Source organism: Coenobita brevimanus, chromosome 3 (assembly GCF_032717465.1).
Source record: "Coenobita brevimanus isolate Jiangsu-jjx chromosome 3, ASM3271746v2, whole genome shotgun sequence".
In the NCBI taxonomy this organism is placed as follows: domain Eukaryota; kingdom Metazoa; phylum Arthropoda; class Malacostraca; order Decapoda; family Coenobitidae; genus Coenobita; species Coenobita brevimanus.
The window spans coordinates 12544448-12571018 of NC_136956.1; positions in this window are offsets into that span (position 1 = coordinate 12544448).

A 26571-nucleotide genomic window follows, 5' to 3' on the forward strand; every position below is an offset into this window, starting at 1 on the left:
ACAAGTGGACTAGCACATAGTCATCTTTCAGGTAGTTGTAGACCAGATCAGGTTTGGATTGCAACAATGAATAAGGTAGTCTTTTGTCAAAGCCATAGATGACAAAGAATGGTGTTTCACCAATTGACTTATTGATGGATGAATTAATTGAAGCAGTTACCTGCGGAATCCATTCGTCCCAAGTGGAAGTCTGCTCTCCCACTATGTGATGCAGACTTTCCAGTATCTTCCGTTTCTGGCTGTCTACTAGATTATTCGAGGCTGGATGATGGGCCACTATGTTGCATTTCTTAATTCCGTACCGAAGACAAATTTCTTCCAGCACTGGATTATTGAAATCTGATCTGTTATCAGTTAAAATTACTTTTGGTGTTGGAAAAGGGCAAATTACTGAATTAATAAAGGCATGTGCCACTGCGTTAGCATATTTGTCACGCAATGGGGCTAAGATAACGAATCTAGAGAAATGATCGACTACCACTAATAGATAGACAAAGCCAGATTCTGTAAGAGGCAGCTTCAGAAGATCAAGAGAGACTGTTTCCCAAGGCTTTGACGGTACTGGGTACTGCAACATAGGAGCAGGTTGACAGGTTGTTCCCTTATGACGGACACATGATAAACATGCATCCTTTTGCATAGTGGGCCAATAATGTGACAGACGTGCTTGCCGTAAGCTTCTGTCTTCGCCAGGATGTGATGCATGAGGGGCGTTGTGGATTAAATGAAGAGCAGCAGGAATTAAGTCTGTTGGAATGACTAGTTGCTTAACTTCGTGATGAGGTACGTTGTGTGGGCCGATAATATGACAGACGTGCTTGGCGTAAGCTTCTGTCTTCACCAGGATGTGATGCATGAGGGGCGTCGTGGATTAAATGAAGAGCAGCAGGAATTAAGTCTGTTGAAATGACTAGTTGCTTAGCTTCGTGATGATGTACGTTGTTACCTTTCAGTACTGAGTGTTTATAAAGCAATTCATTGTTGAGGAAGAAATCAGATACAGGGACTGGTAACTTGGGCAAGGAAGAATCATCGCCTGACTCTAGAAAATATATGATCTGTGACCATGTAGGGTCCACCGCTGGAACCCATGGAGTGTGTCATAACTGAACGCCAAGATTACATCACAATCAGTTGAGACTGTGGCTACACGCCGCGAGAGGGCATCGGCTACGACATTGGACTTCCCAGGAACGTATTCAAATGTCGGATTATAGTCATTCACAGTGACTGCCCAACGTGCAAGTCGACCGGTAAGGTTACGTCCCCAAAACAGGTAACAAAAGAGAAGATGGTCTGTTTGGATGTGAACAGGATAACTGTAGATGATGTCACAGAAATGTTTTAGAGACCAGACCACGGCTAGAGCTTCGCAGTAAGTTACACTGTAATTCTTTTCTGCTGAGTTTAACACACGGCTGGCATAGGCAATGACACGTTTCTTTCCTTCGGAGTCATTTTGCTTGAGAACGGCACCTAGGCCTACTCCGGAAGCATCAGTACAGAGAAGAAATGGTTTTGAATAATCAGGGAATGCCAAAACCGGGGTTTGTGCTAGGGCATTCTTCAGTGTTGTAAATGCAGTTGCTTGTTCATCAGCCCACATAAAAGGCACATCCTTCCTTAGCAGTTTTGTTAACAGCGCGGCTATCTGGGCGTACCCTATAAAAAAAAGGCGATAATAGCCACTAAGACTGAGGAAACTGCGTACTGCATCGGCGTTGGTTGGAGTAGGGAAGTTTGTTACGACTCTGACCTTGTCATCTGATTTATGAATTCTGCAAGCGTCGACATGTCCTAGAAAATGGAGTTTCTTACGTAAGAAGTCACACTTTGACAGTTTGATTTTAAGTCCAGCGTGTTTGAGTCCAGTGAACACTTTGGCCAGTTTTTCAAAGTGTTCCTCTACCGAGTGACTAGCGATTATGACATCGTCTAGATAAGCAAAGACTGAGTGACCTATCATGCCGGCAAAAACTTTATGAATTAGCTTCATGAATGCTGAAGGTGCGTTTCTCAAGCCGAATGGAACTCTACGGAATTGGTAATGCCCGGATGAGGTGCTGAAGGCAGTGATAGGACGAGATGATTCCTCCATTTCTACTTGCCAGTAGCCACTCAAAAGATCTAGGGAGGAGAAAACACAATTGTTTTCGCCTAAGGATTCCAGCAAATTAGTGAGTAAAGGAATTGGGAATCTGTCAGGGACGGTCAGTGCATTCACGCATCTATAATCTCTCACTGGTCGTAACTCACCAACTTTCTTTGGAACGAGAAATACTGGGCTGTTCCAGGGACTATCAGAGTGTTCAATGACCTCATTGTCCAACATGTCCTGAATAAGACGGTCAGCTTGTTGACGTTGGCTGTGTGGTAAACGGTAGGCAGGTATATATACTGGCTGAGCACCTGGCTGGTTAAGGTAATTTGATACGGTACTGTACTAAGCTCGTTTTCCCATATTCTCACCGGTTAGGGCTACGACGTCACGATAGTCTTGCAAGAGATTTACCAATTGACTTCTGTATTCCGGTAATAACTCTGTTTCACATGAGATTCAAGATTAGATGGAATGTCCGTGGACTGAGTAACCGAGCACACATCTACAACAGAGAGTGGGAAATCTTGGCACACACGTACGGCCACTGGGTATACCAAGAAGTTGCCAATCTGTGTCCCCGTTCGCAGCTTAAGTGGGGCATTAGTAGTGTTGGCTAAGTACAAGTAGCATAAACTATCCCCCAACACCATACACAATGCCGACTCATAAGCTAAGTCATTCACACAACATGTCTCAGGTAAGGTTAGTACATCCACTTCTGCCTTTGCACCCACAACACAAACAGAGACTTCGGTAAATTTATACAGCAACAAAATTCTGCACTGATCTATTACTGCATGCCTTGTCTCTGCGTGCTGTAAAACATCATTCACGCTGTGTGAGGTAGTTAAATGAGACGTGTTAGAGTCGGCAAATGTGCCACTGTTAGAGGGGTTGATATGATCCACAGTTGGATACTTAGAGGGTGTATCCACCGGTAAATGCTCAGAGGATGTAGCACTAGATGTTAGCGAATTTGGCTGTTCAGGTAGCGGTGTGTTTATCTCTTTATGCTCGGTTAATGGTGGAACCATGTGAGAGTGAATAACTGAGTTTATTTGGGAGAGTACAGGGCGTGGGTATTCCATGCTAGATATCGGGAACCCATTGATATCTATGCTATGACAAGCTGGTATGAGCCATTGTCGGAAGGCCAATGAGAATATCCACTGGATAATTAAGATCATTTGTTACGTGAAATTCGACTTCGAAGGGTTTTAAGGCTTTATCAAATTGAACTTCTAAGGTGACCTTCCCCTTTACCTGAAATTCTGAGCCATCCACAGCACGTAGGCGAATGTCAGTCGGTTCAAGGAACCCAACCCTTTTAGTTGTTCCCCTAATGTTATTTAGAGAGGAATCGGAAATCAAATTTACCATAGATCCAGTGTCCATGAAGAAAGAGCTTTGTACCACTTTGCTCCATCCTAGAATGACTAGGCCTAAAGAAGTTATGGGTCCTGCCTGGTGAATGGGGAGTGAAAGTAATGTAACAGAAGATCAGTTGATCTTCTGTTACATTACTTTCAGGCACCGGCGGATCTTTCGCTATTAGGTTACATTTTTCTGATCCGAGTGCTCCTCTTCGCCCGACTGACGGTTTTTAAGGTAACGACACTAGTCAGTGGAGTGAGTTGTACTATTCTTGTGATATTTGCAGGTAAGATGACAGGATCGCGAATGTAAGCGCTGCCGATCCCGTGAATGAAATCGTCTTTGTTTGTGTGCACAACTAGACTCTCAATGACCTACATTACCACAGTGCCAGCACACAATCGAGGAGTGTTTGCTTCATTGCTCAGTAGATTTGTCATGGCTGCTAGACAGTGATCGGAACTGTGAGTGTGTGAGTGAGACCAATTACTAGGTTTGCTTTTCGTAGTTGGCCGTGAACGTGAGGAACCTGATGAAGTAGTGGTGGTGTGCAGTACTCTCACAGTACCGCCCGCAGAGTGAGAACTGCCCTGGCGAGTGAAGTCTGATCCTGACCTGTCTTCACTGGCCTTTGAGATGTTAACCATTTTGTCACCAGGGTTAGAGCCAGTTTGTAGTGCTAATTGTCTCTGGTGGCTTGTAAGCCAATTAATAAGTCTTAGGTAACCCCATAAGCTCCAAAATTGTTTAGTGAAACCATAAGCTGTCCATTAACTTCTGCCACCCATTGAGTACCACGGAACAATTGGTGCATCTTGGAACTCGTCGCCTTCTTGGTAGCAGCTGCCTCAATTACCTTTGCATGTTGAGGAGGTACTTTCATATCCTCCTCCATTTGCTTAAGAAGGTTTGTCAACCTTATGAGAGAGGCAGCATTGGAATGTTGACAACAAAGTTGAATTAATTGTTGGGGCCACGCGTCAAATGTTTGGCATTCTTCGAAGTGCCCCCTCACAAATAGCAGCTGCTATTAGAGACCTGCCTTGATGTAGTCGACCCATTAGATATGAAACTTGTAAGAGTTCAGTTGTGATTTGCTGACTACGAATGCCATTTTCTATCTCTCTGAGGAAGTCGTAAATGGAAACTATACTGTCCTCTCCTGTATATTTGGATCAGTTAACATCGTCCAAATATGTGGACTGGGAAGGTGGGGGGGGGGGTCTGATTCGCTTTCGTAGGAAGAGGGTGAGACTACGAAGATGAGGAAGTAGGCACGGTAGTAAACTGAGACGGTGCGTGAGAAGGAACTGTGGGAGTGGTAGTGGTGTGTATCGTGGTTAATGGTGGTGTATGTGTAGCAGAAGGTAAGGACAGAGGCTGTGGAGAAGGCTGTGTGACTTCAAGAAAATCAGCTGGGCAAGATGATAGAGTATCTGGTGTCGATGTATCTGGATTTAGGGTAGGAGTAGTAGGGTCAATATGGGTGGTAGTAGGTGTGGTAGGAGTAAGTTACTAGTTGCAAGCCGCAAGGCCCAGTGGTGAGAACAACTACTAACACATGTGAGAATGATACGTTCCTCAATAAGGACATAGCACCTAAACTCTGTAGAAATGAGGACAATTAGTATTTTTGTCCCTGTATTTGTGAGAAATAATGACCAATGGTGTTTTTCTACAAATAAGCTTTTGCAATTTATTCTTAATTGTGCTGTTAATGATATAACTAAGACAATTCAGACTGTGCAAAGGATAGAATATTTCGTCCTAAACTCATAGTGAAACACTCACCCTTCCAGCCTATGCCACCCTCACCAAGGACACTAAGCCGTCTGTACTTCCCTATACATTATGCTTTAATATCACTTTCTCGTTTTAATTAGTTGCAATACTGTACAAGCAGTCCCAGAGATCTTTCCCCAAAATCATTCCTTCACGTCCTTGTTCTTACATGAGTTACTATACTTTCAATCTAAACTCCATTTCCTTGAGCCCCCACATAAATCAACTCAGCTAGTTACTCTAGCAATTTATGTTTATTGTTCGAGTGAGTGAAGCGAACAAGAACACCAAATTTAATCACAGTTTGGACCCCCAACATATGTATCTGAGTGAAAGATTTGTCGCATCAGCAAGAAATGGGGACAGGGGTCGGGAGGAAACTCTGTAGTACAGTAACGAACTTTTTTGGAGATCTCAGCCAATTTTGAAGTTACAAGAAAGATAGACACCAGTTTTGAAATCGCATAAAAATCTTCAGTTATTTTCATTTCATAGACAACCCCTAATTCCCGATAGTTTTTCCGTAAATCAAGGAACCGGTTTTTCATAAGGCACATTAGCGTAACAGCCGGTTGCGCAAGAAGTAACGGTCTAAGGTTACTTGAGTAATGCAGCAGTATTTCCAAAGATTGCTGAGAGAGTTGGTTTTAGGATGTGTGAGGGGATATTTTTGGTGTAAAACGATTTTTTATAAGGCAGATTAGCATAACAGCTGGCTGCGTAAGAAGCAGTGGTCTAAGGTTGTGTGAGTAGCGCAGCGGAGTTTTCCGATGTTTGCTGAGAGAGTTGGTTTTAGGAAGTGTGAGGGAATTTTTTGGGTGTAATCTATAAAGTTCTTTCTAGTATTTTCAGGTAAGGAAAAAGATGAAGTGATGAGCCACATGAGAAGATACTCAGCACTGCCTGACTTGCTCGCTTGCTTGAGCACGTTCCCCACTTTCATTATGGACGCCTATTACATGTTATTTTGTCAGGTGTTATTGTTATGTTCCTTGCTTCCTATTTAGGTTACAAGTGTTGGTTAACCCCCACAGTGCTAGCGACGTAGATCTACGTCCCCTTCAAAAACGCCGGTGATGTAGATCTACATCCTGTAGCACTGAGAAGTTATTGCAAGCCACTAAAGTAAAATGGAAGGTAATATCATATCTCGCTAACTTCATACATTTCTCTACTATGCTTACAGCACTGATTTAGGATCACAGGAGGTGAGTGAGTCTTAGCAGACTCACAAACATTCTGCTCTGTCTGTAACCTTGAAGATTTCAGAGGTCGAGTGACACCAGTCTGACTCGATTCAACCTACTTTCTGGCTTTGGTGATTACTTACGAGTATATTAGTGCCAGGGATCTTATATTGATGTATTAAACCCATTAACCCACACACACAAAAACTAAAATAGGTTCACAAGCTCACAGATGCGCTCCTCTCTAAGTAACTTCTAATATTTCAGAAGTTGAGTGGCAAAACCAGACTCGATTCTGCCAATTTTCTGGCTTTGGTGATCACTTTTATTAGTGCCACTGATCTTATATTGATGTATTAAGCCTATTTAGCCAGAAAAAAAATTATCCAAAATTTGTTCACAAGCTCTCAGCCTCTCTGTTTTCTCAGGAGGGGCATCAGTCTTTTTTTTTTTTTTTTTGCCCAGCACGGTAGAGATTAAACGGAATCTGCTGTCGCTGCATCGCGCCACCATTCGAGTGTTCACAATCCTGGATTGACCTGTTTTCATTCTTGCCACCTTGGGGTCGTTTCACCCAGGATGTCTCTGCTGCACCTGTGGGGTGTAGGGCATGAACGCAGGGGGAGGAATTTCGGACTGGCAACAGTCATCAATAAGGAGAAATGGTTGCCGACCTCAACAATGAGCTTTAATGCTATTGTTCATGACCTTATCTCCACATCATACCCACATGACCCCTTCAGATAGAGGCCTGGACCTAGTGGGAGGAGGGGAAGAGAAGAAAGTGGAGAAAAGAGTAGTGAAGAAGCAGGAAATGGAGCAGAGAGGGCGATGGCCAAGGACAGGGGCCATTGCAGGTTACTGAAGGCAGCATATAAAACTGTCCAACGTGAGCACTGCCCATAGGTTAGAGCGCAGGCACAGGAAACATGAGACAAAGCAGTACGGGATCAGGCAGAGGAAGCTAGAAGATACCTAGGGCTGGAGAGGACTGAAGAGGAAGAAAGTGAAACACTGTGATGGGTGATATGAATGAGGAAATAGTGGGAGAAGGAGGACGCTTAGATAACGGGTCAGGGACACTCAGGGAATAGAGCTGCATGAAAGAGCCTTGAGGTGCCTGGATGATGGACTGAAAGCTGCAGGGGTTAATGTACTATCCATGTACCCATTAGAGCAGATACTCATGGGGAAGGGTTGAAGTGATCAGTGTTAGCATCAGTGACTTAGAGGTAAGGCACTTCCCGTTGTAAATGTATATAAGCATGCTCATAAGAGCAATGCATGCAGTAAGAACTAGTAACTTGTCCTAATAGGACCCTAGGAACAGCCATTCTGCCTGGGGAGATGGACACATGACCATGGGTATCGTGTTCTAGTGAGTACAAGTGTTTGAAGTTAAGAGTCTTGCGAAAGCCTAAGGCGAAGTGTATAAGTGCTGAAAGCATGACGTAAAGCACCAATAATACTTCTACTCAGAATTCAGTAATATTACTTTCGTCGCATTTGTCCCAGGTCATGGGGTGAAGTTAGTGGTATTATTAACTTAAGCATAAACCTTGTAATGTATAAGTGAGCATTACATACTCAACGAGTGAATTAAGGAACTGAACAGCACCTGAGTCATACATTAGTAAATCTTCTTTATCGAGTTAACACTCAATGCATTATTATTATTATTTTTAAATGCGAGGAAGAAGGAACCAAAGGTCGCCAGCCCGCAATTATTGTTCCTTCCAAAAGAAAAACAAAATACAAGAGAGAGCCAAATTCAAGATCCAATCATTTCTAGATGTCTGGACACACTGCGTTTGAAAGACTGGAGATCATAGGAAGCAGGAAATACAGACAGAGAGAGACAGTTCCAGAGTTGACCTGTTGCATAAATGAAGGACTGGGAGTAACGGTTAACTCTAGCATAAGAGAGTTGGACAGAAAAGGGATGACAGTTTGCTGCTAGACGGGTGCTACGCGCCCATTGTAGAGGTGGAGGAATGCATGCAGATAGTTCAGAGGAGCAGTGACCATTGAAGTAGCGATAGAGAAAAGATAAAGATGCAACAGTACGGCAAAGAGACAGAGGTTGAAGGGAGCCAGTAAGAGGAGAATTAATGAGACGAAAAGCCTTTGACTCCACCCTATTGAGAAGAGCTGTATGTGGGGAGCCTCGCCACACATGAGAGTTGTACTCCACACAGGGGCGGATAAAACCCGTGTATAAAGTCAACAATTGTGCAGGGGTAAAGAGGGAACGGAGTCGGCTTAGCACACCTAATCTCTTGGAAGCGCATTTTACAAGAGATGTAATATGATCTTTCCAAGATATATCCCGAGTAAATGAAACCCCAAGCATTTTCAAGCATGATGCAGGATTAAGCTGAATATTATTAAACATTAGTGGGTATACCTGTGGAAGATTTTGTCGGGTTGATAGGTGTAAGAACTGAGTCTTAGATGCATTAAAAACAACCATATTATTTTTACCCCAGTCAGAGATAAGAGCCAAGTCAGACATTAGGTGTGCCATAGCCTCATCCCTTGTTTGTTGAAGTAACTGTTGAGATGGACGTTGCGGGAACCGAATGGAAAGGTGAAGGGTGGAGCCATCAGCTTATGAGTGGATAAGGTTAGATGTACAGCTTAGAAGGTCATTGATGAATACAAGGAAGAGAGTTGGTGATAGGACAGAGCCCTGAGGAACACCACTGTTAACAGATCTATGAGGAGAACGATGGCCGTCTACGAAAGCGGCTATAAAAAGACCAGAAAGGAAGCTATAGATGAAGGCCCAGATAGAAGGATAGAAACCGTAAGAGGGGATAGAAATGAAAGGGTTATGCCAGACTCGATCGAAAGCCTTTGAGATGTCAAGTGCAATGGCAAAGCTTTCACCAAAGTCCCGAAAGGAGGTTGACCAGGAGTCTGAAAGGTAGGTGAGAAGATCGCCAGTGAAGCGTCCCTGATGCAACCCATACTGACGATCAAGAAAAAAGGTTGTGATAGGAAAGATGCTTTAAAATTTTTCTATTAAGAATTGACTCGAAAACTTTTGAGATTCAGGATGTTAAAGCAATTGGACGATAATTAGAGGGTTGGGAATGGTCACATTTCTTTGGTACTGGCATATTCGTATTAACCGAATTGTGTAATTTGTTTGCTAAAGCAGTGTAAAATTCTGTATACAACTGTTAATAGTAAAGTGTAGGAAATCTTTGTGTTTTACAACCTTACTGTGTGGAACAGCTACTTGTAGTCCGGGAGGGAATTGGGGATGAAAGAGATACAGTATCATGTTATCCTAACTTTAATGTTACAGGTTCTCTCTGGACTTGTCTCTGTACTCCCCACTGGCATTGTTCACGCAACTCCTAACGATTGATGGCAGTCATTCATCATGCTAAGCGAGACTGAGTGCAAAGTATGCCACTGGTTACTTAGGGAGTGTAGGATACAAGAATGTGCGTTCTTAGTTGGAACATTGCTCACCCTTGTTTAGTGGATGTGGAGAGGTTGTATTGAACAACTTGACAAAGCAATAAGGATTTTTAATAACCCAGAAATTACCAGTGAACAACGTCCCCTACAAATAAGATGGAATGATGCCTCGCTTTCCTTGTTTTACAAATACTTTTGTGGTATCTGCTCAGACGAAGTGACATCCATTGTGCCACCTCCACGGGCATATGGTAGCGTTCATGACGGAACTGTCACACTACCATAGTGAAGAACTTCTGCCTATTAAAAACTATTTATTCCTTGAACTGTTTCTCTTTCCAACTCGCTTCCCCAGATTAGTTTCCCCCCTACCTTCAACCAACAACAGTTCAAGTCCAACTGTTACACGCTTTTGGTGGATGAATTACAACTATAGTGTATCGTATGGATTTTTACTATTTAATTTGTTTTTCCATCGTCTGTTCTTTTGTAAAAAAAAAAAAAATGCTGTTTTTATTTCTAATTGACACTGTACTGACAGGTTATTGATATTCATTGTTTATTATAAAATAGGTGGTAGATATAAAGATTAAGGAACTGTTATGTATTTGCAGACATGACTCGCATTCTTGGGTAAATTGAATCGTGGATCACAGGCGGATTTATAGGCAAATGTTTATCATTATTATCTATATCATTACCTCAACTTTAATTACCCACTGATAGCAGCATGTTCCATCTTAAGTGCAAAAATTCGGAAATAGATTTGAATCGATCATTATTATTAATCACTGCTGCTGTTACAAATTGCCCATTGTCGAGTCCGTGTTATCGATTGATGACGTTAGTTATTTAAGGGCTCGTCACAATCATAAACACTTTTTTTTTTTCGTCATAGAGAATTTCATCAGTACGACAATCATCACCACCACCATCATGACGACCACTCTTCTTACTTCGACTTGCAAAATCACCTCCATAATCACCACATCATTTGATTTTGATTCAGTACAAGAAGAAACACCCGGAAGGTACAGCACCTGTGCTTGCTAATTTTTTACAATGATCATGTGACTTTGCCCTGTGACCTTCATCTTTAACCATTTATTCTCATTTCACTTTGCCTGACATTTCATTCTTCCACCAATTTTTAGCTAAACTGGATCAAAATTGTCCAAATTAATCATGTCCTTTGGTCTTGACATGTTCTTCTAAAATCAAGTGTAACCCTCATTCTTTCCGCTAAGTTTGTTAGAAATTTTATTAAAACTGGTTGTAGTATAGGAACATACATTTGACCATCACTGTGATCTTTAATGGATTATTTTCAGTATTGAATTTCTCTATCCTTGCTTTACTCTGAACTGTTTCACGTAGTTTGGTCTATGTCAGACTGAAACAGTTTAGGTGGATGCTTCCAGGTGACCTTGAATTTGGACCTTTCCTTTCATCTTATTCATACATACCCGCCTGGTGTGAACCATTTCATTGCGTTTCTTTCTTTCTTTTGTTTTGTGTTTTTATTAATGGCCATCACCCTGAAGGGGCATTAGGCCAGCAAGAATCGATAATCATGAAAGCCAAAATAATGATATGAAATAATTGCATCTATTTCATACCAATATTAAGTTATTGTTCATGGTTACGAAACATAAGTAATAAGAATACATCAGTATACATGGATAGTACCAGGACAAATACTTCCATCTATACATCACATGTAGACTCATTACTATGCTACTACAAAATAATCAAATACTTATCAAATTTATGTAAAAAAGTACATAATGGAACAATTACAAACTTACTGGTCCTGAACAAAAGAAAAAAAAAAACACATTAATATGAATGTAACCCCCTCCTGCGATTCACAAATGTATAAAAGTGTATTGGTGTATATACATATGTACAAAAACCATATCTTTATATACAAAAAGTGAGAATATATATATATATATATATATATATATATATATATATATATATATATATATATATATATATATATATATAATAAGGAAACCACAATCAAGTTCATAAAATAAATCACAACTCTCTGTGCAGTCTGGCCTCTTTCAGGAAAGTTATTAATTTATCAGTCACACCAACGTCCCCATCACCCAAGACAGAATCAGGTGTGAAAGGGAGTGCATTTGTTCTACAGTTGGCAGCCAGAGAAGTACGTTCTCCAGCATACCTACTGCAGTACAAAAGGATGTGACTAATAGATAACACCGCGTCACAGGTGGTACATCGTGGTGGAAATTGTCTGTTAATATATGGTAACATATGAACTGGACCAGTCACATATGGACCTTTTGACTGATGGAATTGCCAGGTCGGTCCACTGACTTTGCCACAGAAGATTAATTGATTTCTTTCCGAAAGAGAGACTAGACTGTAGCTCACGAGGAACGTCCCAAGTCTCCTCGAGTTCTACAGCTGAATTAGCTAGTACGTCAGCCTGCTCACTGCCGTAAATACCGCAATGACCAGGCACCCAGATCAGAGAGAAGGATTTAGCACATGTGTGCAGCTTATTGATAATGCGGTCCAGGGCCTCATGTGAATCAGTCCTACATGAATGAATTGCCTAGAGGGCGGACTTAGAGTCCGAAAAAATGACAAAAATCTCGTGATCTGAACGCAAAGCAAAGTCTTTAGATTGATCTACGGCAATTAATTCAGCAGTGAATACAGATGTATGGGGGGGGCAAGCGAAAACGGATGCGGCACTCTGTAGACCATACACTTGCACCCACACATTCATCCAACTTAGAGCTATCGGTGTACAAGTGGAATGACGTTAGGTGTCTAATGAGGATCAACCGGAACAACTATCGTACCTCTACCTCCGGCGCCTTGTATTTTGCAACGGGGAGCCAGTCAGTATTAAATGTGGTAGGAAGTGACTCCCAGGGCGCTATTTTTGATGTTAAAACCTGATCCCCATTAGAAAGGTCGTACCCTAACGCCTCACACAGGAAGTGAATCCTCACAGTCACCGGCTTGAGGGCCGCATACAGCAGATATTCCCACTGTAGGAGGATCCAACACGTCGGAAGGCCAAAGGTCACTGCGTTTGACCTAAATCAGATAAAAAGTGTTTAAGTTGACCTTCCCATGTGACTTTGAAACTTGACACATCTGTGTAACCTTGACATATGATTAATATATTTCTAAATTTAATTCCTCTATTTTTGCTTTACCCAGACCCATTCCACTAAGATTTTTATAGATCAGATAAAACAGATGAAGCTTTAAGTTATTCTCATGACGGACCCTTAACTGTTAAACCATGACTGACCCAAGTATCCACACATCAGACTTTGATATTTTAAATTTAACATTGAATTTTGACTCATTGCTCTCATTGCTCTAGATTTACCCTTAGCACGTCCACCCAATTTGGTTTAATTAGGATAAAAATAGGATAAAATTATCTTATGTCAAATCTGACCTAGCCCATGACCATTATTTCTGCAATAACTTTTGAGAGGTTGAACCGACCTCATTTAACCACTCCCGATTTCAGCTAATACATTCCTATTTATTGGCTAATAAGTATAGAAATGAGTGAACTCTAGAACAGAATGGTGTAGGGTGAAGTCGGTCTCTGGATGATGAGTTCGAAATCGGGAGTGCTTCTTGGGAACACGTGGTGTTTAGCAGACTTGCGTCCATATGCAGTTCTCTTTTCTGCTGCATTCAACATATGAATGTGCACAGATGAAATGGCGGGCGGTTCTAAGTCGTTCAGAGTTGCCACTTACTACAGTAGTTTAATAATTTGCTAAATTAAAACTGTGGTATATTCCTTCACGAAATTAACGAGATAAATATAGCTACATCATCATACTTAACTTTTATGTAAAAACTACTACCGACTTCGGCACCAAAGTTATTGGAGCTCCTCTAGTTTTCTTACAGGAAAGTTCAACATCTACAATGGTATCTCGTGAATTTTATCGCATCGATTGTTACCTCTCTCTCTCTCTCTCTCTCTCTCTCTCTCTCTCTCTCTCTCTCTCTCTCTCTCTCTCTCTCTCTCTCTCTCTCTATATATATATATATATATATATATATCATGTTGCTCAAATTATATGCACTTTATCCACAATACAACTGCCTATGACATTTTATTTAATGGTATTAATATTATTTTATTAATGTAATCATTATTAACCAACGAAGGTGGTAACTTCTATTTAAAATAATTCAAAACCATAATTCTACGGTTAAGAGGTATGCATTTACTACTCTCATCCAGGGCCTCTCTCAGTGAGGGAAAAGTTTCAACAGACTGGGGCTGGGCAAAAAGATGATAGATTATATCACGTATTATGACTCTTTGCAAGGAGTTCTCTCTACAAGTTTTGAGAACCTTGTACTGCGGCCTTTCTCGGTCGTATCCTTGTAGAACCTTGTTGGTTTCTAACACTAGTATTTTGAGAAATAACTGACAACACTTTAAGCAGTTATCTGTCAATGATTTTTATACTTGTCACTTGGACACCACTTTTATCATCTTAAATACTTCATCAGACTCAAGATGAATAGAGATTACTTTTGCTAAGAGCCATCGAGATGTGTTGATCAGATTTTACTAAAACCACATATGCCTTCAACAAGGTCTAGTTACTAGCTGTTTGAGCACCATAATATCTTTCTCTAAGACTTATTAAATAATCTGTACTCTGTTGCTTATTCCAAGCCCCCAAATCCTTATTCAATTGCTGATTCCCCTTTTTCATGTGTTGTACTGGTTATTTTCTTCTGAAGTAGGGTCATCGACCTCTTCCTTCATATCAACACAAAGAACAGGAGATAGTTTTCTGCCAAACAGTAAAGGTACTTCAGAGCTGCTAATGAAACACTATTGTCGTCAAAAATATGCCAAAGGCCTATTTTTGACTCTTGCTTCAGTTTCAATTATCACTGTTCTCAGAAGTTTTTTCTTTATCCTAGTCTTGTATAAGGTATTTGAAAGACTATTTTGTACAATAACTATCATGCACTCATTGAACCTATTTGCCACGGGGCTCCAGGAGCTATGGACTTACATGAACAACCATGGATTCCCAAAGTTGGCTTAACCATTGTTTTATTCATTATATTAGAAATTAAGAATGAAGCTCCAGCAAAATTAATTCCATTGTCACTCATAAACTTACAATGACAAGACCTAGTAGCAAATCTAAATATGTTCGAAAATGTTTCTGAGGTTAAGTTTTAGCCATTTCATAGTGCACTACCCTTTTGTATATACATGTGAACAAACATATTGTTGTGCCAGTAGGATTAGGGTAGCGTTTTATATCTGGAGATGCGAAGAATATTCTTCGAATCAAGTGTTTGGCTATTGCATTAGGCTAATGTTTATATCTGGAGATCTCAGCATGCGTTTGGTTTACTTTCTCTCTTACCTAAGAAATTAGTTCTTTTCATTTTTGTTATTGTGCATTGTTAATTTATGTGTATTAATGCACAAGAAAATTTGAGTTTATACTAGGCTCATGAGTGTTCTGGGCTGTACTAGTAGGTCGGGGCGGGGAGGACTGTATTAGGGGAGCCTTCCCGCCTGATTTAGTTAACTGAGTGCGTTGTGTGTGCGGCAGTTCAGTTTTTCGTCAGTAATTAATCGGTGAGGCAGTGACATAGCTAGTGAGTCAGACGATGAGAACTAATCAGTGAAGGATGGAGTGGTCAGTCAGAGAAACAGTACATGAGAGTTGCTCAGCCAGTGAATGGACAGGGAACATGACCCAGAGAAACTATATTTCACTTCGTTACAACATGTAAACCTATCTGAGAAAGCCAAAACAAAAGAAAAACAGAAAATTTTGTCATAAGTCGGCCATCTTGATTTTTTTTTCAAAATTTCGAAAAAACTGGCATCAACCTCCTATACGGGCCTACAGTCATACAAAATATGAGAAAATTCCAACAAATGGTTTCTGTTCCTGCGATACAGCATGGAAAGGAGTAACGAATGATCATTACCTACCCTAAGATTCCACTTCGTGAGAAACGAAATGGATTAACAACCAGTAGTGCGTGAAGGACAGAGTTAATGCGGGAGAGAAAAGTCAGTATTTTTCAGCGGTACCTTCAGCTGTGCCAAGAAGGGAAAAAACAATCTGCCTTTGATTATCCACCTGTCCAAGCTCTGTGTTGTTTTCGACATATCAACGGAACCTTTAAGATTGTAACACTTGCTATCAGGTGTGGAGATAAGCTCTGAGAGATGGTGATGAGTGGACATGCTGCCAAAATGACAGATGTATCTCTGGCAGATATACTCGCAGCATTGAGAGAACATCACGAAGAACAAAAGAAAAGTCGAGAAGCTTAGCATGAAACATTAAAAGAAAGATATAGTCACAGTGTTGAGAGCAGAGCAAGAATAAACGAAACAAAAAGAACAAAAGGAAGATTACTCACAGTGTTGAGAACACATCATGGAGAACAAAGGAACTACATTAAAGAATAGAACAAGCATAAAGATGCACAACAAGAAGTGGCGTACAAGAAGGTAGAGAAACTAAGTAACCAGGTATGAGGAAGTGAGGGAAGAGATTTCCTGTACAGTAGAGGATAAAGTGAGAAGTGAAGTACATGAATTGAATAATGGGGCCAAATTCCTTGAACAGTGTTTGGAGGAGGGTCAGCATCCATCACACCTCTTAAGTGCCAGTGACAGGTGCACGGAGAGGGATGGTGTGATTGAGGGAACAGCATGTCCAATGGTCCTTAACATAGGATTAGAGAGCCAACTGGAAGTGGTGAGTCATAGCCAGCTTCCAGAGACTTTGCAGTGGCTGTGGTGAGTTACAGGACACTGCACTGGACTTGGGGGTCTGGTGGGTGTTGGGATGCAGCAGGGAGGAACAGAAGAGACCCTGGCAATGTGTGGTACCGACACTGGAGACCCCGCATCTTGGGTTTGGACTGCCTGGTGTCTCGCCATTGCCTGCTTCACCTCCATTCAATACAAATGCACCTTTTAGGAAAAAATGTTCTGCTGAAGGCCATGAAGCATGAAAGTCTACTAGTGACATGCAGACAGACTACATTATTCCCGTTTGAGTCAGAGATATTACTGCCCTGCAAGATCTACGACATACTGCTCACTGCCCAGGGACCGGTGGAGCAGGGAGCCACGATATGATAGACGAGGGAGTGATGGTGGGAAGGATCTTGTATGACCTATAGCAGAGGAAGTACCCATCATGAAAGCCAACTTTTCACTATGTCCTAAGAAGATATATTGAGGCAAGGTATATGGGTTTGTGCCAAAAAGTCGTTCAGGAGCCACCAAACAGTGCATGCAAAGAGTATGATTAAGTCTGGGAAGAACTACCTGACTGCTTGTGGTATCTGTTTGCCAGGAGTGCCCAATGTCTGGAGAGGCCACATATGGAGCAGTTGGAGGGGCTCTTTGTGAGGCACGTTGATGTATTTTCCACACGAGAACTGGACCTGGGAAGTGCTCATGGAATGGAACCAATGACCTGCTGGAAACCAGAGATCAAAGGAGGGCCCAGTAGATGATGGAGCTGACAGCACTGGTGATTCAGCTTATCACATTGTGAGACCTAGACAGCAAGGTGATAGTGACGACCTGTTAGTACGGAAGGTTATGCAAAATATATTTGTATATATGTAGAATTAAATGGTTGTGTTGAGGATGCCAGATTTTTTATGGAGGGGCCGTGTTGTGCCAGGAGGATCAGGGTAGTGTTTTCCATCTGGAGATGTGAGGAAAATTCTAGAAATTAAGTGCTATGCCTTAGCATTCAGGATATTTTGGCATGCCTTTTGTTTATTTCTCCCTTACCTTAGGAATTAGTTCTTGTCATTTTAGTTACTGTGCATTGCTAATTTATTTGTATTATTGTGTCAGAAGTAGACGCAAGGAGAGTGGAAAGGTTACAAGAGGATAAGAAAAAGGCAGAATATAAGAGAGAATGGGAGGAGCGATTGGGTAAATATGGATTGGAGCAGATGGAGGATGTGGAAGATGTGTGCAAGATATTTACAGAAGAAATACGTGCAGCATGTGAGGTGGTGTGTGGGGTGAAGAGAAGACGAAAGGGGATGCAAGGAACAGCATGGTGGAATGAAGAGGCGAGACAGGCTGTGGCACAAAAGAAGAAAGCATATAGTGAGTGGATGAGATATAGGGATGTGGAAGAAGTTGAAAGACGGAAGAGAGAGTTATATGTAGAGACGAAGACAGAGGTGAAAAGATTAATAACAGTGAGTAAGAAGAAAGTGGATGAGGAATTTGGAAGGAATATGAGTGTAAAGTGGAGGGACTGTAAGAAAATGTTCCGGAAAAAGGTAAAGAGAGTTAGACAGGATGGCAGTGAAGTTAGTCCGGGAGTGAAAGATAAAAAAGGTAGATTAGTGGTGGAGAAGGGAGAAAAAGTGAGCAGATGGAGAGAACACTTTAATGAATTGTTGGAGATATAGAATGAAAGTAATGCGAGTATAAGTGGCTGGGGAATGGCTGGGAGAAGGAGGGATGTGAGAAGAGAGGAAGAAATCAGTAGGATGGAAGTTGCAGAAGCAATGAAGAAAGTCAAAATGGGGATAGTCCCAGGAATTGATGGAGTGTTTGGTGAAATACTAAAGTATGGGGGAGAGATAGTAGTAGAATGGATGTGGAAGATGTGCAGGTTGGCCTGGGAGCAAGGTAGAGTCCCGGAAGATTGGAAGTCAGGTATAATTATTCCCTTGTACAAAGGAAAAGGGGAAAAAGAAGTATGTGGTAATCATAGGGGCATTTGTGTTCTTAGTGTAATAGGAAAAGTATATGGTAAGATACTTACTGACAGAGTTAGGGAAATAACAGAGGAATTATTTGGAGAAGAACAGGGAGGTTTTAGGAAGGGAAGAGGTTGTGTAGATCAGATATTCATTCTTAGATCGTTAGTGGAAAAGTTTCTAGAGAAAGGAAAGAAGTTGTATGCAGCCTTCATGGGTTTGGGGAAAGCATATGGCAGGATGGATAGACAAAGATTCTGGAAAGTATTAAAAACATATGGAGTAGATGGGAAGTTGTTGAAGGTCGTGAAGAGTATATCTGAGGGGGCTAAGGCTGCTGTGCGTGTGGATAGTGAACTGAGAGAATTTTTCTGTTTGAAGGTTGGGTTGAAACAGCGATGTGTCATGTCTCCATGGTTGTTCGATCTGTTTATGGACGGGGTTATAAAAGAGATGCAAGGTAGGGCAGTGGATGTTGGAGTGGCCCTAATAAGAGAGGGCAGCGTTTGGAAACTTCCTGTACTGTTGTTTACAGATGATACTGTGTTGTTAAGTGAAGACGAAGAGGAGCTGCAAGGCTTGGTGGATGTCTGGGAGACTGTTTAAGAACGAACTCTAAAGGTGATTGTAGGGAAGAGTAAAGTTATGGTCTTCGAAAGAAATGAAGTCAGTGAATGTACAGTGAGGTTGGATGAGGAGAAAATGAAAAATGTTTGTACGTTTAAGGACTTCTGAAGTGTGATGAGTAAGGATGGAAGTTTGAAGGGTGAAGTGCTTGAGAGGGTACAACAAGGAAGAAAGGTTGCTGGTTCCTTGAAGGCAGTGATAAGAAACAGGGAAGTGAGCATGGAAGCGAAAAAGTTACTACATGACAATATTGTGATATCAACTATAACGTATGGAAGTGAAGCTTGGACTTTCCTGGAAGGACACAAGTCAAGAGTGAGAGTAATGAAAATGAGTTATTTGAGAGGAACATGTGAAGTCACATGGAGAGACAGACTGACATATGAAGATGTGAAGGAGCGTTGTGGTGTGGATGTGGATGTGATAGGAAGCGTTAGGAGAAACACACTGAGGTGGTTTGGCCATGTGGAGAGGATGGAGTGTGAGAGACTGACGAGGAGAGTGCATGTGAGTGAGGTGGAGGGCGAGAGAGGGAGGGGGAGGCCGAGGGTGAGATGGAGGGAAGGAGTGAAGAGGTATATGAGGGAGGGGGATGTGAGCTGGGAACTGGGCAGTGAAATTGCGGGGGACAAGGCGACGAGGAGGCGATTTGTTTGTGGCCACCCCGTATGGGATTAAGGCGTCTGGCGATAGATAGATAGATATTGTGTCAAAGATGTGAGTTCTCTACTAGGCTCTTGAATGATCTGTCTTGCACTAGTAGGTGGAGTCTGGGGGAGGGGGGTGTATATTGCAGGAACCTCCCTGCCTGAGTTAGTTAGCCAAGCGTAAGAGACGGAGTGAGTTGTGTGTGCAATAGTTCGGTTTTGCGTCAGTGGGGCAGTGACAGATTTAGTGGGTCAGAAAGTGAGAGCTAATCAGTGAAGGACAGAGTAGTGAGTCAGAGAGTCAGTAAGAGTTGGTCAGCCAGTGAATGGACAATGAATGAGTATTAGTGATTGAAGGGTGGGGTTGGCGTGGGAGAAAAAAGTCAGTGTTTTGCAACTGTATCTTCAACCTCTGAAGCGTTCATCTGCCTCTGATTAACTGTGTGGCCTGTGAACATTGTGTTCTAGATGTATCAATGTAACCTCAAAGGTTGTAACATTATATACAGAATGAGGGAAGTTTCCTCATCTGTAACAGTAATAGGACCTTTAAAGTCAACTCCTACTACATGAAATGATCTACAGTGAGGGAGGGGGGGGGGGAAGACCATAATGAAAATTAATTCTCGTTACTTCCTTTTTAAACAGATTTTTTTTTTCTTTCAAATATTGTAGACAACAGATGGAAGTTAAGTTTTTCTTCTATTGTGAAGACCAACAGAAGCAGTATGCCCTCACTATAGGACAGTGAGGAAAACTGGTCGCATTATACCACAAAACGATATCGTTTGTTAAAGTTTAACGGGTATATTGCCGCCATTCTAGAGTTAGAAAGGCATCCAACTGAAAGTAAGTCTGGAAGGCTCCGAAGAAATTGAAATTGAGAGAAGTGTTCATAGTGTAAACAATAGAAGGTCCAGCGGATTTAGAGCATTTTGAACAGTAGTAAACATTGATGCCGTCCGTCAGTCTGTGATATAGAGTCCAAAGAAATCCAGCGCACGGCGATCACAGTAATTTGGTTTTTAGAAGAGTCTGAGACTGGATCTGAGGTTATTCCCGTAACACATTTAAATTAAGCATAAGATAACAACAGAGGGCAAAAGAGCTCGAGTAGTAATGTGTAATTGGTTCAATACCAAGATGGAAAAAGGCAATTAATGGATCGACAATGTATGGTTCAGTGATGAGGTCCACTTCCGTTTGGATGGAAAGGTGAATTCAAAGAACTATGTTATCGGGGGAACTCAGCTACCTGATGAGGTTTTGCAACAGCATTTGCACAGCTCAGAAGTTACAACTTGGTGTGCAGTGAACTTCATGGCAATCACTGGCGTTAACTGGCTTGAAGACGATGGTGGACAAACAGCAACAGTGATCCCCGAGAACTATTGCCCCATATTCCTAAAGTATTATGCATATGTCAGTCATTACTGAGGAACTGTTATCAACCGGCAATGGTTTATGCAAGCTGGAGCAATGACTCATGCCGCAAATTTAACAATTGAACTGCTAGTACAGAAATTTGATGACAGGGTAATTTCATAAAGGATAAAAGACCCTTGGGTACCTCACTTCCCTTACCTCAACCCCCTTGATTTTTCCTTTGGGTGTTAACTAGCGGCAGCGTTTACGGTGGCAGTCTAAGAACGCTTCAAGATCCGAAGACATCCATCACAAACTAAATTAAAGCCATCCTATTGGATATGTGCGGGCGTGTGACTGAAAACTTTGCAATGAGATTAGATAAATGCGTGACAAGGAATAATGCTTATATGGAACACCACCTGCAAATTTCTGCCTGTTATATGTGACCTATAAACATGTAGCAAAACTCCTAGATCTATGTATCAAGATGTCATGTCTCTGAAACAACTACAGTATATGGAGCAAGAAAATTCTATAAATTATTTATTTTTGTGGCCTTTTTTCTGACCCTTCCTGGACCTATATGCACCCTTTCCTTTGGCAATGAAGGCTGTCCCGAGTAGATATAAAGTTACTGTTTTTACTTTCTACGTATTGCACAGTTTCTCAGGTATCATTTTGCAACTAGTCATCCCCTAATGATCCAGAACCTTTCACGAACATGGGCTATATTTGTGGTATTCTGCTGTGCAGAGTTAATTCATGTGTCCCTTGTTCAAATGAGTTTGTGAAAATATATATATTATTTTAAGCAAAATAGGATGCGCTGTTTGGAAAGGTTAAACATCCTTTGCAGTTCTACCCCAGCAACGAATAAGACCCTTTCAGTTTAAAAATAATTATAAATCCTGTATCAATCTGTTACAGCTGGGGGTGCCTTTATGTAATGTCAAGTATCTCTACATAATGCTTCCTTTGCACCTTTTTATATCCATGTTTTTTTATCCATGGTTTCCATTTCCTCAAATCCTACCTTTTTCTACAGGGATCCAGTAACAATTCTGAGTGTATTGAGGAGTTTCCTCAATGAAGAAAATCTAGCAATATCTGAGTAATCTGGCTCAGGTATGATAATTGGATCCAGGTTTACTGCATCAGCCTCAGCTTTATTATATTGTTTTTGTTCATGTCAAATATAGGCCCGAAGCCGGGGAGGGTTGGGGGGTTGTCCCACCCTCTCTATCCCCCACCCACTTTCCTCAAGGTTCACTTTTTCAGTGTCTGTTTTTTTTTTTTTTTTTTTTTTTTTTTTTTTTATTTATCAGTACAAAAAGAGCCACTCTCCGTTGTTTAGAAATTTTGTGCTGCTTCCCAGCGTCGCTTATTCATACACCAAAACCCCCTATTGGAAGCATGCAGCAGACCTTTCACCAGCCGGCTGCTATGCAAATCCAGATTCAGCAGAAAAGGCCTCCTCCCCTTCGAAGAGTCTGACCATGGGCCTGAAATACCAGCTAATAACCATTAAGAACCATCAAACCACAATCCATCCATCAGTAGACTCTTAATATTTGAACCTCTTGAAAGAAGATCAGTTAGGTTGTTCCTTGAAGAACATGAAGTTATATTCCTTTATACTCTTTATTCTGTTTTGGACAAAATTTTACCATCCTCCATGCCTATCCAGTGCAAGCAAATCCTACTGTCAGTTCATATGAACACTTCAGCAATAGAAATTTCTAAAGTGATAACTAAAGTACCTGGCCAGTCCAACTCCTTTTCCAGCAGAAGCTAATTTTATTAGTAGAGGTGCAACTCTGGCTTTGGTCATAACACTTCTACTTTGATCTTTAAACACGCAATCGGCTACTGCTCCACATGCTTTTTGGGAAGCATAAAAAGAAATGCATTTTTGACTGCTTTTTGCTATTTTCTTAAGAAAGCACATACTAGCCGAGTTTTCATATTTTCCCTGATTTGGCTCCACTTTTCTTCATACCCCTCGTTCAGCTTAGTGTCTCAATCCATTTTTTCCCTCCAGGTTTCTTTAATCGATCATTTACCATTAACAGTTATAATACTTAGCAATCCTCATGAATCAAATAACAAAGAAACCTGACTAAATTAACAAGGACCTTTTAGTGTGGGTAACTTCAGAAAAATTAGCCGGTTTCAACCTTAACTCTTCAGAATGAACAGTCCAATTAATAAAGTTCTAGTACAAGAGCAAAAAAAAAAAAAAAAAAAAAAAAAAAAACACTTTGAAAAGATAAGTTTACACTGGACTATCAGAATCGGATGGATTTCGTGGCCAGAGGAATTTGGTGTATTTTCTATCCTCTTCTTTTAACCTAACTATGAGAAAAGCCTTATTTATGTCAACACAGCATTCAACAATTTTCCATTTACTTTAAATAAGTAGTCATTAACGTTGGAAGGTTTGCTACTACAGTTAACAACTATGCTTCCATCAATTGTGAGTGAATCTTTATAAGCTATATGATACCATCATAAATTGTTAGAGGATCAGGTTTATCTCTCACTCTTCGTAAGAGGGAATTCAACAGAGACTTACTTGTATGATAACTTGGAGGTAGCTCAGGGCTATTATATTTCCAAGTTAAACCTACCCAATACTATCCATCTTATGCTCCATAAATTTAGTACACAAGTCCACTGTTATGTGATCTTCAGGCGTTGGTTCTTCAGAATGTACTATGATGCCATCTACTGTAAGTCCCACAGTTTGTGAACTAGTTCAGTGTTCTCATTTATTAATTCACTTATTTGAGGAGGGTCCAACTTGGCTCCTATTCTAGCCACAAATAAAGACTGGTAGGGGTAGCAAATACTGAGTCAACCAAATGAGCCTCTTTTCTGGTCTGTTTAAGGATTGGTAAGGGCACCAAGTATATATTACCCCTGGGCTGTCGAACATCTGAACATTTCCTTTTTTGACAGTCAAATGAAGGAATCTTCCACTGTAGTCTGATCCTGTTATCAGTTTTGTGGAACCCCCCTGCATCAGAATGATTATTCTGGTTCGCCAGCCTTAATCCAAGGCTCTGTAAGTGATCTGAAGTTTCCCCTTGTCCTATGGTATCTTTGCATTCATCTTCTACAGAACGCTGCTGTTGTAACCAGCTTGATCAGTGTTTTAACTGGATCAAAAGACTGAAAATCTTTATGTGTTAAACATTCTGTAATGTCAAAATTAACCTTGCCTACTGTAATTTCAGTTCCTTCACAATAAAGCAGAAATAAAGAACTTTTGTGCACAAGTGACAAAAAGAGCTGATGTTGTATTCCAAAAGTACTCTTACTTCTGCAGTTGGTACTGCAGCTGGTATTGTTACAGGGTTAGCTGTCTTTCCAATTATCATATTGACACATGGAGTTTTATTAACTTGAACACCACTTTTTCTTGAACACAGAGCACTATGACGTCCATCTATGTTACTTCTGAAGCAAATATTCATTTTACATTTACAGAGTGTTGATTTGTGCCTTGGGTTTATGCAAATCATACGATGTTCCATATCCTCAAGTTTTGTTGTTCTTGAGATTGTCAGGACATTTTTGCAAAATTTAGTTGAATGTTCATCACAAAAGCCCCAGTTATTATCGGTATTTACCATGGAATCTTTTACATCCCTACTTCCATGTGATTATTCATTCCCTACTTCATCGATTTTCTCATATAACTGTACAGAACTAATGAAAGGTCACAATTTCTTCCTTGACAGTTCCACCAGATACTGAATTTAGTTTCACTGATGGGTGGCCTTTGGTTTTCTCTTTACCTCAGCTTTCTGTGTACTTTCACCATTATTAATTGTGTCTCGTAGATGTTTGGAAAGTTTCATTAGACCTTCATCAATCTCCTTTTAAAAAAATGGGTTTGTTGGCATTTATTTTATAATACATCCTTAGACTGGAGCTAGCTTCAATGACATGATCAGAGACAGCAACCAGTCTCGTGCATTAACATCCTGATAAGGACCTAAGTCTTCCAAAGAGTCATAGTCATGCTTGGGGCGGGTAAGGCAATCAAACTCTTGATTAATCCTTGATAAATCATCTGTTTCTAACTTACCCACACCGCTACGACAATTATATCTAAGAGGTACGGATTTACTTCTCACACTCATGACTCTGAATGGGGGAGAAGTTACCACAGCCTTTGACCAATTGTTGTAAAATACAAAAGCTTTATTTCTCTGGTAGTCCTCAATCCTTCCAAAAATTTTATTAGATGTTAATCAAGTGTTGGAGTTATTTTGTTCTCTCTCTCTCTCTCTCTCTCTCTCTCTCTCTCACACACACACACACACACACTAGTACAAAGAGAGAGAGAGAGAGAGAGAGAGAGAGAGAGAGAGAGACGGGGGGGGGGGAAGCAAAACAAATATAACATTTCAGGTTTTGGCGAAGTTAAAGAGAGTTACGAGAGCTTTTGTCGAACTTTTTGGTGGCGGTTGGAATTGTGTAAATCTGATTCATTTGTTCTCTCACTCAGTTTGGGATGCATTATTTATTTATTTTTACTAATTTGTATTTTTTGTGATTTGTTGTACCTCTGGTAGTGAAGGGTTTACTAAAGGCTATATCTATAATATCTCCCAAAGTCCTAGGTCTCTCATAAGCGTATTATTAATATTAGAATATGTTACTGGGCCGAATGACTTAAGCACATCCCAGTAATAACACTGGACAGACAAGCACATGAAACTTTTACTGACCAGAATAACAAAAGTAGAAGGGGAGAGATGTGAGAGAAATCAATAATGGTAGAGGGAATGGCAGAGGAGAAAGAAAACGGGAGAGGAAAAAGGAAAAAAGGAAAGTGACAATGAAGGGTATTACAAAGCTCTCACACACACACACACACACACACACACACACACACACGCACACACACACACACACACACACACACACACACACACACACACACACACACAGGAGCTAAACAAGTAGGTGAAAAAAAAGGATATACTAACAAAGGAGCCTGAGGCAGCAACGCAAGGGGAAGTAGTGAGAGGGAGTAAGAGGAGAGGAAAGAGAACATGTAACAGGAGTGGCACCCCCTACGGGCACTCTCATCCCCCGACCTGGTCCTTCAACACTACCTCTTATAAACTGGTCAAGTACCTCTCACCTCACTACCCCTGTAATTTTTTTTTCCTGTTTCGTCATTCCTTAATGAACTCTTATTATGTGAGACTTTCCCTTGCTTTAATTAGAATTATTGGAAGTCTTGCACATTTGTAATAAA